This window comes from Loxodonta africana, chromosome X, assembly GCF_030014295.1.
Source record: "Loxodonta africana isolate mLoxAfr1 chromosome X, mLoxAfr1.hap2, whole genome shotgun sequence".
In the NCBI taxonomy this organism is placed as follows: Eukaryota; Metazoa; Chordata; class Mammalia; order Proboscidea; family Elephantidae; genus Loxodonta; species Loxodonta africana.
The window spans coordinates 158,425,896-158,440,995 of NC_087369.1; the positions used below are offsets into that span (position 1 = coordinate 158,425,896).

The 15,100-nt window shown below is 41.4% G+C and overlaps 1 pseudogene; it reads right to left on the reverse strand.

Moving 5' to 3' along the window:
* Window positions 1-1,522: 1,522 nt before the first annotated feature.
* On the reverse strand, window positions 1,523-5,003 carry LOC135228800 (integrator complex subunit 6-like; annotated as a pseudogene).
* Between the last annotated feature and the right edge of the window lie 10,097 nt (window positions 5,004-15,100).

A 15,100-nucleotide genomic window follows, 5' to 3' on the forward strand; every position in this document is an offset into this window, starting at 1 on the left:
CAGTGCCTTCAGTGCAGCTTGGAATTCTTCCTTTGGTACCATCGGTTCCTGATCATATGCCACCTCCTGAAATGACAGACCCCCTCCCAGGCATCTATCAGTCTGTCGTACTGTGGGGGCTTGCATGTTGCTGCGATGCTGGGAGCTATGCCCCCGGTATTCAGATACCAGCAGGGTCACCCATGGAGGACAGGTTTCAGCTGAGCTTCCGGACTAAGACAGACTAGGAAGAAGGACCTGGCAGTCTACTTCTGAAAAGAATTAGCCAGCGAAAACCTTATGAAAGCAGTGGAACATTGTCTGATGTAATGCTGGAAGTTGAGCCCCTCAGGTTGGAAGGCACTCAAAATACGAAGAGGGAAGATGTGCCTCCTCCAAGTTGAGTTGACCTTACTGACGTGGATAGAGTCAAGCTTTCGGGGCCTTTATTTGCTGATGTGGCATGACACAAAGTGAGAAGAAACAGCTGCAAACATCCATTAATAATCAGAATGTGGAATATACAAAGTATGAATCTAGGAAATTTGGAAATCCTCAAAAATGGAATGGAATGCATAAACATCCATATCCTAGGCATTAGCGAGCCGAAATGGAGTGGTATTGGCCATTTTGAATCGGACAACCATATGGTCTACCACGCCAGGAATGCCAACTTGAAGAGGAAGGGCGTTGCACTCATCTTCAAAAAGAACATTTCAGGGTCTGTCTTGAAGTACAATGCTGCCAGTGACAGGATAATATCCATACACCTAGGAGGAAGACCACTTAATATGACTATTATTCAAATGTCCTCTAGGAGGTAGTAATGCTCTATCTCAGCATTTAGTATGGTGCTGTTTCTCCCATAGCCAGCACGCAGGAGTCCAGGAAACAGGCTGTGGACATGGGAGTACCTCCTCTCACTAGCACCCCTAGTGATCCACTAGCGAAACTGTGGCTTGCCATCCCAATGACTAAGCTCTGCTGAACTAGAGGTCTTAGTTTTAATGGGAGAAATCTTTACAGAAGTGGATAAAAGAGCGATTCCATTAAATTAGAAGTTGAAACTCCCAGCTGACCACTTTGGACTCTGCATACCTTTCAGACAGTAGGCACAAAAGGAGGTCCCGTACTGTCTGGGGTAATGGAACCTGACTAGCAAAGGGCAATGTGTTGCTACTACAAAGGGGACAGGGAAGAATGTGTCTGATAGGACTGGAGCAGTTCTTACTACTCCGGAGTTTTTTTATTAAAGTTGATGGAAAACACAACGACCCAATTCGGGAAGGGTATCAAATGGCCAGACCCTTCAGGAAGGAAGGTTTAAGTCATCCTCCTCGGAAAGAACTAGCTGAGGTACTCGCTGAGGAGAAAGGGAATAAGAAAATAGTTAACGAAAGAGGGCAGTTATAAATACCAGCTACTGACGTGTAGCCATCTGCATAAACCAAGATTGTCATAGCATTTAGCTTGGTGAGATATTAGAATCCTTCTTCTCAGGCGGGAAAACAAATAACCAACCAATAAACAATGCTTTCAAAGGAGATTTATGGGGCAAAAGCCCAGCTTTTACTGAAAGAGGATCGTAACGTTGTAAAGCTCCACTGCTGTTTTTGGCCTCTGGAAGGCAATTCCCTTGACTGCCACATTCTGGGAAGCTTCAGCAATATCTGGTTCCACTCTAGAGCACAGCAAACCTGCCTGTGTTTCTCCTTGATTGTTGCGATAACACGATTATGTGTTTTGGATGTGGTTAACTTTACCGACAAGGTGGTGATTGGAATTTACGTTTTCTAGTAGCTTCTCAAGAGACTGAACTGAGACTTGCCTTTTAAATCTGAAAATAAAGGCATATTTCATTAAACAATGATACCTAAAACACCTGTGATGTTGGAGGCATTGTGGAAATTACAAAAAGGAGCTTACAATCTACCTGGGAATAGAAAATGCGCCCTCATGGAAAGACACACTGTAGCAAATGCCAACAGAGTCAGCTGAACGTCTAAGCCCACCCCAGACTATGGAGAGTCTGGAATGCCCTGTGGGCTTGCAAGAATGCTGTAGACTCGGATAATATCAAGCCAAACACCTGTGGAGACAACGTAAGAGTGAGGGCCTGCGTTTGAGAAGGACAAGGCAGGGCCTGTACCTACCCTCCCTGATCCTGTAAGGGGCCGTAATACTTAACACAATATTGAAGTTTCTCTTTACATCCATCTTCCTGCTTCCTTGATGGTATATTCAACAAACTGTTTTTTGACTTAGAGGTCCTTGTACTTCTTCAAGCAAACTGAAGATTCTTCCAAATTCTGAAGACACTAGAAAAAAAAAAATCCTTTCAGTATTTCTAAAAATATGAAGATTGTTATGGATTGAATTGTGCCCCCCAAAATATGAGCTGTAAGTCTGAACCTCTGTGCCTGTGGTTATAATCCCATCTGGGAATGGGTCATCTCTGTTACGTTAATGAAACTGGATTAGTGTAGGTGAATCTCAAATCCATCTATTTTGAGATATAAGAGATTAAACAAGCAAGCCAGTAGCAGAGATGGGGGAAGACACATTCCAAGCCACGTGAAGATGGCCCAAGAGCAGAAGCTCAGAAGAGACAAAGGCCTTCCTCCAGAGCCCACAGAGAGAGAAAACCTTCCCCAAGAGCCAGTGCTCTAAATTTGGACTTCTAGCCTCCTCAGCAGTGAGAAATCAAAAGACGCATTGCACTGGGCAAATCTGCTCCACAAGACCTCTTTAAAGTCTTGAAAAGCAAAGATGTCACCTTGAAGACTAAAGTGCACCTGATCCAAGCCATGCTGTTTTCAGTCACCTCATATGCACGTGAATGCTGGATGATGAATAAGGAAGACCGAAGAAGAATTCGTGCCTTTGAATTGTGGTGTTGGCGAAGATTATTGAATATACCACGGACTGCCAAAAGAACGAACAAATATGTCCTTGAAGAAGTACAGCCAGGATGCTCCTTAGAAGCAAGGATGGTGAGACTATGTCTCACATATTTTGCACGTGGTTTATCAGGAGGAGTCAGTCCCTGGAGAAACACATCATGCGTGGTAAAGTAGAGGGCCAGCAAAAAAGAGGAAGACCACAGTGGCTGCAACAATGGGCTCAAACACAGCAACGATTGTGAAGATGGTGGAGGACCAGGCAATGTTTCATTCTGTTGTACGTGGGGTTGCTGTGGGTTGGACGCGACTCAAAGGCACCTAACAACAACAACAACAACAAACAGTGAGAAAATAAATTTCAGTCTGTTAAAGCCATCCACCTGTGGTATTGCTGTTACAGCAGCACTAGATAACTAAGACAAAGATGAAACACTGTTCAGTCTTCCTGCATCCTCTACCTCAATAACCATTCTCTGTAGGTTAAACTGTTAGAAACAGTTTGTCTTTTAAATACTTAAATAAAGACACCTGCTCATATCTACTATGGAAATTCTTGTGAACGCTACTGGACAATTAAGGGAGAGAAAAGGCATTACTGGTCCTTTTTAGTGAAAGGAAGAATGAACCGTCATAAATTAGGTGAAAACACAATTCTTTCAAAGATGCACCTCAAGAGGTAGCTTGTATCTCTTCTAAATCATAGCATAAGAGCAAACTCCCATTGCTTTATCGATAGACTTCACTATTGCATCCAAAGTTTTGAACTTCCTTCATTAATTGGTATTTTATATCATCTTTGATTTTCTGTGCCATAGCAGGACTTATTATGGATGCATTTGGCACAGTCCCCAACGTCGACATTGCTGTAACTTCGTGGTCACGTGCAGACAGATTGCTGGTAATGGTTTCTCTTACAAGTGTGTTGCTTCCAGGTTTTTGAATCACTCTGTGTTTCCCGAGATGAGTGAAGTCATTAGACAGAGCATCCAATTTGCTGGATGGAATACCATGTCCTGCTATATTCCTAGGTTTTGATGGAACAGATTTTGACGAGAAACTGTCAGGTGGTGGTTGGCCATTTTGTATCATCTCCTCGTGGTCATTGTGAATGGCAATAGCATCTGGAAACCAAATTAAGGGGTTGAGCCGAGAGGTGGGGGAATTTCCTCTCCCCCAAAGGTACATCTTTGTGCTCTTCAGTCTCCAGGGAATCATGTATTTCATGAATCGGGAGAATGTAATAAGTGGAAATCTCAGATTCCTCAAGTAGAGCTCAGGAAAAATAACACAACAAAACCATCATCTTCCCTTCTATGAATACAGAAGGAAACCAAGTGAGATAGTACAACTTGTAAACAAACATTCGCAGACCCCTGGTACTCATGATTTAGCTCTGTCTTGTTGCCCTTTACAAGTTGCAAAGCTGCAAGTCTCGCTTGATGATGTGATTCCTGAATTTCGCATACAAGCTGTCATGCTTTACTGAGCTGGCAGCCAGACAACGTGGCCCCCACAACCCCTCACCTCTATCTCAAACTTTCTGAGAAAACAGAAGTGGCAGTTAGATCTGAACGCTGTGTCTCCCCTCCATCACCAAACAGCCCTGTGGTTATGTCATTCTCCTCATCCTTCGCTTCTGTCTGTCTCAGAGAAGTGATTTTCTTTTTACTCCATGTCTGCCATGTCTACCTCACTTATTCAACCTCCTCTGTGCCAGGCACCATGCCAGGGATCAGCAGTGAACAAGAGAGACAGAAACAATGCCCAGCCTCATGGTTCTGACATTTCTGTGGGGAATTGGACAGTAAGGTGTCCAAGGAGCAAACAGAGAGATGAGAGCCTGGATTCCTGTAAGGGGGGCAGGGAGCATGGCTGTGCTGGAGAGTTGGGGAGGGGCCTCAGTGGACAGGGTGGGCAGCACAGGGCCTTGCTCAGGAGGCGTCCTTTGAGCTGAGCCCTGGAGGAGGACAAAGAGCCAGCCATGTGCAGACCCAGGGTAAGTGCTCCAGGCTGTGGAAAGGGCACAGTGAGAGGCCATGAGGGGACCCAGCCTGGTGCAACTGAGGAAAGGACAGACAGCAGAGAGAGCAGGGAGGAGACCAGTAGGAGACATGTTAGAAGAGGATGGAAGGAGCAGGACATGCAGAGCCTTGTAGAGTTTAGATTCTGTTCTGAGTGCGTAGGAAAGTTAATGACGGGTTTTCAAGTGGTACATGGCATGATCTGATTTACATGCCTACAAGATCATTCTGACCACATAGCAGAAAGTGAGTTAGCTGGGATCAAGCATGGGAAGAAGGCAAATCGGCTAAGGAGCTATTGTGGTAGTTTGGTGAAGAGATGGTGGCAGTGTGGATAAGAGGAATAGAGAGAATGGTGGGATGCAGGATTGTATTGGCATCACGTTTTGGGGGGCATACTAATGGATCATAAGTGAGAGAATAAGAAAAGAAAATCCCGGTGACTTTGATGTTTTTTACCTGAACCATTGGAAAAATCATTGTGCCGGGGTCCATGGGAGCCATCAGGCAACAGATCACGAGGGTGGATAGCGAGCAACTCTTCCTGATTCTGTGGTCAGTGTTCTCACGTTGGTGGTTTGAAATCAGCCTTGGTGGGAGCATTTACACTATGGAAATCTGCAAACTCTAAGGATGAGGGCTTCTCCACCCTCCCGTGCCCACATTCCCTTGGACAGTGGACAATTACAGCTTTACCAGCACACCTCTGGGTGGTGCCATAGACTGAGATGAGGAATACTAAAAGTAGAGCAGCGTTGAAGACAGGGCGTTCAGGAGTTCAGTTTGAACACATAGAAGCAGTTGGGGCCCTGCAACATTTGTAGGTGGGAAAAAAAAGGAAAACTCAGAAAAGAAAATGAAAGGGAGTCACCAGTAAGAAGAAAGAAATCCAGGAGAGTTTGATGTATGGGAATACAAAAAGGTTTCCATGGAGGAGGGAGTGAACAACTGTGTCAAGTGCTGCTGAAGAATTCATGGCAATGTCCACAGACGCTGGTGGCCTTGGTAACAGTTTCAATGGAGTTGAGAAGGCAGGTATCAGACTGCACTGGGTTAGAGCATGGGCAAGACGTGAGGACAGTCAAAAACTGAGTGCAGACTCATTCTCTCGTTGAGCTCATGCCTGCCTAATCAGGGACTGGTTTTATCCTTCTAACTCTTGGCAGTAACTCTTAATAGTTGCATCTCATTGCCCTTCCACTTGCAAACATGCTTGTATCTCTCCATCTCTCAAAGACTTAACTACCATCTTCCTATGACATGACTGATTCATTAACAACATGGTCATACTCTGCCTTCTCTTAGATGAGGTTCAACAGTTGGGTTTTCCATGTTTCACTTTGTTTTGAGGACCTGCTGCAATCTCATCTACTTCATCAATCACCATTTGCTGAAAAATCAACAAGCATATTCCATTAAAGTCAGAAATACAATCGTTGCAAAATCACAGTTTTCATAAACATATACTGACATGAATTTACAGTGTTAAGTCTTATTCATGAGCCAAGGATTTACTATCACCCAACACACACTCTTTTCAGTAAACGAAACTCAACTTTAATCTCATTTAAGTGATATAAGGAGGAAGATAAAGTAGAAGGTATTCTCTGAAGCTCACTGAGTGGCTCTCATCTACCAAAAGGGGATAAACATACAGTAACTTCTTTGAAGAAGTACAAACCATTCTGAAAAAAATTCCTTGTTTACTCCTTTTGTTCTTTAAGCTCATGAGTAAGAAATATTGATTAACACTTTACCAAATGCTACATGTAGATGGTGAAGAGCAGGGTAATTTGAAAATGTAAATCCACCCACCCATGATCCCACAGAGAGTCAAATATGCCCACCTTGAGCTGGGTGCAGAAGAGCTGGGGCGGCATGTGAATGTTGGTGGTAGATAAAAGATGAATCGTGTGGTATAGGTTAGTTTGAAGCTGTTATCATCCAAGAATAACACAAGAATATAACCTGCCGTTATTACTGAACCGTTTGTAATTCTCATAAAAGAGGAGTCTAGAACGTGTGACATTTTCACTGAGCATTTCCTACCTGCCAGATACTGTTCTAAATGCTTTACATGTATTAGTTCACTTAACCCTCCAAAAAGCCCCATGAGTTGGGGTGATTATTATCCCCATAGTCACAAAAGCATAGAAAGATTACCAAAAACTCCAATCAAGTGAGAATTGGGGCAAAGTGGAAAACCTTGAAGTCTATCACAAAAGCATAGAAAGATTACCAAAAACTCCAATCAAGTGAGAATTGGGGCAAAGTGGAAAACCTTGAAGTCTATCATTGTTTCAGAAGAGATTGTTGCATATTCTGGGCCTTTATACCAATAACTTCCTCCATGAGTACAAATATAATCTCATTTGTCTTCATGCTTCAATGGTAAAGTCAGTATGTCTGTCTCTCTCACATACACACTCTCCAATAGGACAATCCAAATAAGGCAACATTCCCTGGTACCTCATATTTCAAGAGGGACACGTAGTCATTGTCCAGATAGAGCACTAGTGATCTCCATAATGGAAGCAGATGAAGTAGACTGTGATCTAAATATTAAAGGAGTTAGTGTGGGCTTGTGGGAAATAATATAGACTCTGGAGCAAGAAAGATGTAAGTTCAAATCCTGGCTCTATCTCTTATCAGCTGTCACTCTAGTCAAGCCATTGAAGTGTGGGCTTGTGGGAAATAATATAGACTCTGGAGCAAGAAAGATGTAAGTTCAAATCCTGGCTCTATCTCTTATCAGCTGTCACTCTAGTCAAGCCATTGAACACTGTGAGTCTTGATTTCTTCTTATTAAAAGAAGGCTAGTAATATTCCCCTTGCAGAACAGTTGAGCATTAAATGTGATAGTTTAAAACACCGGCTCCTGGTAGGTATTTGATAAATGGGAGCTATTTTTTTTATTATGTCTGTTGAACCAATACACTCTTGCATCAGGAGGCTACCACATAATAGCTGAAGGTTATGTTTTATTTTTTAAACAAATGGAGGGAAAATCTTTGATATATATTCATCTTGCCAAGAAGAAAATAATTATAACAAAGATGTCACAATTTGGGCAGAAATAGAAATAAATATCCTACCTTCTTATCTTGTTTAAGTAGATTGCCAAAAGTTGGAAATCTTTTTGACTGGTCTGGATCGATCTCTTGAGGTTGAGAAGCCAGTGTCTTCAGATATTCCTGACCACAACACATTTTTTTGACTAGAACACTACGTGAGGTAACTGGTAGATCACCAGAAAATGGTAGTTCACTATAAAACAAATTTATGTTATACAGCTGAAATGTATGATCCCTTTGCCACACTATGATCATAGACTCATTTAGTGATGTGTATCTAAACCAGAGTTTAAAATCTTAAATCTATCATCATGTTCTAGGACCTTGAATCATCTCCCTTCAACTCGATCTTTACTAAGTCCATCATTACACTTGCCTACAGGCACAAATAACTAAGTCCAGAAAAACTCCTTTACCCTTCAAGACAGGTTTGAGAATGGGATGACCTCCTTTAGGCCATATCCCAACTCAAAAAACTATCATTTCTCCCTATTTGGAAGAGCAGATAAGCATATAAAAAGATGCTCAACACTTGGAAGCAAACAAGGTGCCCATCAACGGATGAATGGGTAAATAAATTATGGTATATTCACACAATGGAATATTACCCATCAATAAAGAACAGTGAGGAATCTGTGAAACATTTCATAACATGGAGGAACCTGGAAGGCATTATGCTGAGTGAAATTAGTTGCAAAAGGACAAATATTGTATAAGACCACTATTATAAGAACTTGAAAAATAGTTTACACTGAGAAGAAAACATTGTTTTGTGGTTAAGAGAGGGGGGAGGGAGGGAGGGGGGAGGGAGGGGGGAGGGGCATTCACTAATTAGATAGTAGATAAGAACTACTTTAGGTGAAGGGAAAGACAGCATACAATACAGGGGAGGTCAGCACAGTTGGACTAAACCACAAGCAAAGAAGTTTCCTGAATAAACTGGATGCTTCGAAGGCCAGCGTAGCAGGGGCAGGGGTCTGGGGACCATGGTTTCAGGGGACATCTGAGTCAATTGGCATAATAAAATCTATTAACAAAACATTCTGCATCCCACTTTGTTTGAAGAGTGGCATCTGGGGTCTTAAACGCTAGCAAGCAGCCATCTAAGATGCATCAATTGGTCTCAACCCACCTGGATCAAAGGAGAAAGAAGAACACGAAGGTCACACGATAACTGTGAGCCCAAGAGACAGAAAGGGCCACAGGAACCAGAGACTTACATCATCCTGAGACCAGAAGAACTAGATGGTGCCCAGCTACAACCGATGACTGCCCTGACAGGGAACACAACAGAGAACCCCTGAGGGAGCAGGAGAACAGTGGGATGCAGACCCCAAATTCTCATAAGACCAGACTTGATGGTCTGACTGAGACTAGAAGGACCCCAGTGGTCATGGCCCCCATACCTTCTGTTGCCCCAGGACAGGTCCCATTCCCGAAGCCAACTTTTGAGACATGGATTGGACTGGAAAATGGGTTGGAGAGGGATGCTGGTGAGGAGTGAGCTTCTTGGATCAGGTGGACACTTGAGACTATGTTGACATCTCCTGCCTGGAGGGGAGATGATAGGGTGGAGGGGGTTAGAAGCTGGCGAAATGGACCTGAAAAGAGAGATTGGAGGGAGGAAGCGGGCTGTCTCATTAGGGGGAGAATAATTGGGGGTGTATAGCAAGGTGTATATGGGTTTTTGTATGAGAGACTGACTTGAAAAGCACAATAAAAATTATTTTAAAAAAGATGCTCAACGCTATGTGTCCTAAGGGAGTTACAAATTAAAACAACAATGAGATACCGCTACATACCTATTAGAATGGCTAAAATTAAAAAAACTGATAATGCCAATTGCTGGTGAGGATGTGGAGCAATGGGAACTGTCATTCATTGGTGGTGGGAATGCAAAATAATACAGCCATTTTAGAAGATGGTTTGGCAGTTTCTTATAAAGCCAAACTATATGATCCAGCAATCATGCTCCTAGATATTTATCCAATTGATTTGAACAATTATGTCCACACAAAAACCTTCAACAAAAGTTTATAGCAGCTTTATTCAAAAAATAGCCAAAAATTGGAAGCAACCAAGATGTCCTTCAATAGGTGAGTGGATAAACAAACTGGGGTACGTTCATATGATGGAATGCTATTCAGAGATACAAAGAAATGAGCTATCAAGCCATAAAAAGACAGGACGCCAGGAAGGAACCTTAAATGCGTATTGCCAAGTGAAAGAAACCAATCTGAGAAGGCTACCTAGAGTATGATTCCAATAATATGACATTTTGTAAAAGGGAAAACTATAGAGACAGTGAAAAGATCAGTTGTTTCCAGGGATTCAAGGGAGAGGGAGGAGAGATGAATAGGTGAAGCACAGGGGATTTTCTGGGGCAGTGAAATTATTGTGTACGATACTATAATGGTGAATACATGGTATTATGTATTTGTCAAAACCCATTGAAATTTACAGCACAAAAAAAATGAACTTTAATATATACAAATTTTTAAAATCATTTGGAAGGTTGAGGGAATCCCAGGATGGAATGGAGAATGCGACAAAACAACCTAACTGTATTGTAAGTTTATGAAACAACAAAACTGAAGCGGAGCGTGGGGAGATGCTGACCTAAGTAACTTTGGAAATGAGTGTAATCTGCAAACCTAAAGGCAAAAGAAACTGCACATAACCTAATTGTAAAGTTGTTTCCCAAGAGCAGCACAAGTTAACAATTCTTTACACTTTACATGTATATTGGAATCAAACAATTCAAGTAAATGGATAGCAGATGGTGGAAGCCAGGTTTCTCCGTGTTGGAACTGGAGTTTACAGATAAACGAGAGGAAGAGGTTAGAACGATCCATGTGGTAATGGGTTAAACATCAGCATGAACTCACGTTCCCCTTAATATACAGGTGTTACAGATAAACTCAAAGACCCAGTGCTGTCGAGATGTTATAGATAGAAGTATTCATATATAGGCATGGGTTAGTACACACACATGTATTACCTTGCTCTGTCAGCTGAAGGGGCCGAGACACAACAACACTCTGGGAGCGATGAGCACACCTGGCACCCAGATCTTGGTTTCTAATATCATTCTCCAGTAAAAGGAACCACTGCTCCTTGGAGAAATGGCTGATTCTAGGACTGGGTAAGGAAATATACAACATGAGCCTGGAGCTTCTTGCAGCGCCAGAAAGAAAGTGCTCCAAAAAAAAAAATCCATAATTATGGTCGTACGTCAAAGAGAGCCAACTGAAAGCTACTGATGTCCAAAACTGGAACGACTTCAGTATAGTATTGCACTATGCGGTGTGATTGATTACTTTTGTGTTGCCTTTCTAGCCGTGGTCTTGTAACTCCCATCCAGGTGATTGGGCGGGACTGTGGTAGGGTAATCCAAGGAGATTGGTTAGTTTTGCCTTAAAAAAGAGCCAATTCCAGAGCAGAGGAGAGGAGTCCACCATCACCAAGGAAGGAGAGACCCATCAGCAGGAGACGGTGCAGTGGGCTTCCTGGCCCACAGAGACAGAAAGCTGAGTGCCCTTGGGCAGAGACCAAGGGCCAGGGAGAGGCGTGCCTGTGAGCACAGCTGGTGAGAGGCTATCCTGATGAAAGAACTGTATCCTGAGTGTTCCTGAGTCTGAATTTTAATTGTTACTTCCCTTATAATAAACCCCATAATTTTGAGTATGGTCTTTGAGTTCTATGCGGCTATTGCAATGAATTATCAAACCCAGTAGAGAGTGTTGTGGGAGGGACGGTTGGTGTCAGAAATGGTAAGAGATGGTGGAAAGAGGAGGCATGTCTGATCTCCACCTCGTAGGAATCAGCCTTGGGCTGTTGATCTTGCTTCTCCTTCCCCTTTGTGGGGTTGGAGGAAGTCAGACACCTTCCCCCACGCCATTTTTACACACTATAATCCAAAGTATGAAACAAATATCCATGAGTCCATACTTATATAAATAAATGATTGAATAAATTATTAGAGGGGGGAAACAAATCTTCCATGTAAAAGAATTCCAAATAATTTATGTAGATAGTCCACCCTCAAGGAGGGGGAGCATACTCCCCTGCTTCCTAAGTGTGGGATGCACATAGTGACTTCCTTCCAAAAGATACTATATGGAAAGGGGAAATAGTAACTTTACAGCGAAGAAAGCTGACAAGCAGTGCTTCAGCCAGGTGACTGAGATTAACACCAACACTGTTAAGGCATGTTAATAGGTACGTACCCTTGATATCGTGTGATGAGAAAGGGACTTCACCTCTGTGGTCTTCCTCCCTAAAATACATAATGCCTGTCTAATCATTTGAAAAACATCAGACAAATCCCAGTATAGGGACATTCTCCAAAATGCCTGACTAGTACTCCTCAAAACTCTCAAAGTCATCAAAAACAAAGTCTGCAAAACTGTCACAGTCAAGAGGAGCCGAAGGAAACATGACAACTAAACAGTGTGGTATACTGGTTGGGATCCTGGAACAGAAAAAGGGCATTAGGTTAAAAACTAAGGACATCTGAATAAAATACGGACTTTAGTTAATAATAATGTATTAATATTGGTCCATTTAGATCGTAACAAATGTGCCATGCTAATGTAAAATGTTAATAGTAGAGGAAACTGAGCGTGAGGTATTGGAAACTCTGTACCATCTTCGCAATTTTCTGTAAATCTGAAACAGTTCTAAAAAGTAAAGTTTATTGAGAAATATAATCCAAGTAAAAAAAGAGGTAGAGGGAGTGTTTTAAAAAAAAAAACTACAGACACACCAACTAATGCAATGCGTGAACCTTAGGGGGAGACAGCTACAGCCATTTGGGGGATACATGAGGAAATTTGAATATGAAGTAATATTGGATGGCTGATCATTTTCTTAGGTGTGAGAATGGTGCTATGGTTAAATGGGAGAATGTCTGTACTCTCAGAAGAGGAACACTGACATACCTGGGGATGTCATGAGTCATGAAGTGCCATGATGAAGTCTGCAACTTACCTCAAATGATTCAGGAGGAAAAAAAAAGTACATTTGGAGAAATCAGAAGCAAAGGTTGCACGCCCAGCTGCCACTACTGAACATTCTGATCAAGGTTAGAATCAAGAAATCCTGATAGAAAGGGAGAAAAATGTGGAACAGAACTTCAAATTCTTAAAGAATCCAGACTTACTGGATCTGTTGAGTCTGGAGGAGTTCCCAAGACTATGCCCCTGAGTGGCTCTACAAACCTTGAATTGAAACTATCTCCTGAAGTCACCTTTAAACTATGTAAGAGTTTAGCCCAAAGAGTAACGACTGTCACCTTTGAGTATTGCGTTACTTTAAAAAAAAATTTTATCTATATAAGCCCAAAGGGTCAACAGCTATTTTAAAGCATAAATGAGGTCAGGGGGCAGGAAGATTAAGTAAATGGAAGTGAAACAACGAGAACAGAAATAATAAGAATGTTGACACAATGTGAAGAATTTAACCAACGTCACTGATCATTGTCTAGAAACTGTGGAACGGGAGCAGGTTTTGCTGTGTATATTGTCACCAAAAATACATTAAAAAAAAAAAAAGAGGCAACGGTGGCAAAGTGTTAAGAATCGGTGGATCTAAAAGTATACTGGTGTTCATACTATCAGATTTTCTGTGGGTTTGCAATTTTTCAAAATCAAATTTTATGAAATACCAACAGGATTTTAGAATTGGATAAAATGATACTAAAGTCCACCTGCAAAAATAAACATGCAAATATAACCAGAAAAAAATCCTGAAAAAGCATAATGAGGTATGGACTAGCCATGTCAAATAGGAAGATGTATAACAACTTAAAATAATTAAGCCTGGTATTGTTTCCAACAGACTGCAGAGTCCAGAAACACATACAAACGCATATAGAAATTCAGTATATGAATAAGGATGGCTTTTCAAATCAGTGTAGACAATAGCTAATAAATGCGATTGGGATAACCAGATAGCTATCTGGGGGAGAAAAATGATGACTCCTCACTCCTAAGTCCTTATATCTAAATAAATTCCAAATGAATCAAAGATGTAAAGGTTAAAAAGAAAACCATAAAAGTACTGGGAAAAAGTGTTACATTTATTATTAAATGTAAAGAAGACCTTTCTAAGCAAGGCACAAATCCCAGAAGCCATAAAGACTGTTAAGTTTAGCTGCATGAATAAATAAAACTCAGGAAAATATCAGTAAGCATATGACAACGGACTAATTTTCTTATCTTACCAAGAGCTCATACAAATCAGTAGAAAAACAAATCATAGAATAGAAAACAGGAGATGACCACACAGTTCACAGAAGACGAAATATAAGGAACCAATAAACATCAAATGTGCTCCATCTCCTTCATGAAAATGTGCTATACCCTCATTAAAATGCAATGTATTTTTCCTTTCAGATTATCGAAGCTCAAAGATTAATTAGTACCCAGGATTGGCACTGGTCTAGTAAATAGCCATTCTCATATATTATACGTGGAAGTAAAGATCTCTAGAGGGCAATTTGACAGTAATTACTGAACTAAAAATGAAAAACGCCTTTGGCCCAGCAATTCTGCTAGGAATTAATCATGTAGATACGCTCTCATTGTATGTACAATAATGTTCTCTGCAATATGGATTGGTTATGGTAGAACGTTGGACACAACCTAAAAGACCATCAGTGTTTGAACATTTATGATACACTGGAATTCCACAGTCATTAAAAAGAGTGAGGTATTTCTGCATATTTAAAAAAGGAAAAACCCATTGCCATGGAGTCGATCCCGATTCAGCGACCCTATAGGACAGAGTAGAACTGCCCCACAGAGTTTCCAAGGAGGGCCTGGGGGATTCGAACTGCCGACCTTTTGGTTAGCAGCTGTAGCTTTTAACCACTGTGTCACCAGGGTTTCCTTTGTGTATATGCTGGTACAGAATGACCTTCTAGGGTAAACCAAGGAGGTGAAAAAGCAAGGTATGGAAGACTGTATATAGTTAAGAGCCCATTAATGTAAAATTTTAAGAGTATATATATATATATATATATATGATTATAAATTCTACTATCCTAAAAAATAACCCCCAAAACTGCAGTAAGATGTTACATGTACAATAAAACGTAAAGTATCTAGTGATAATGGTT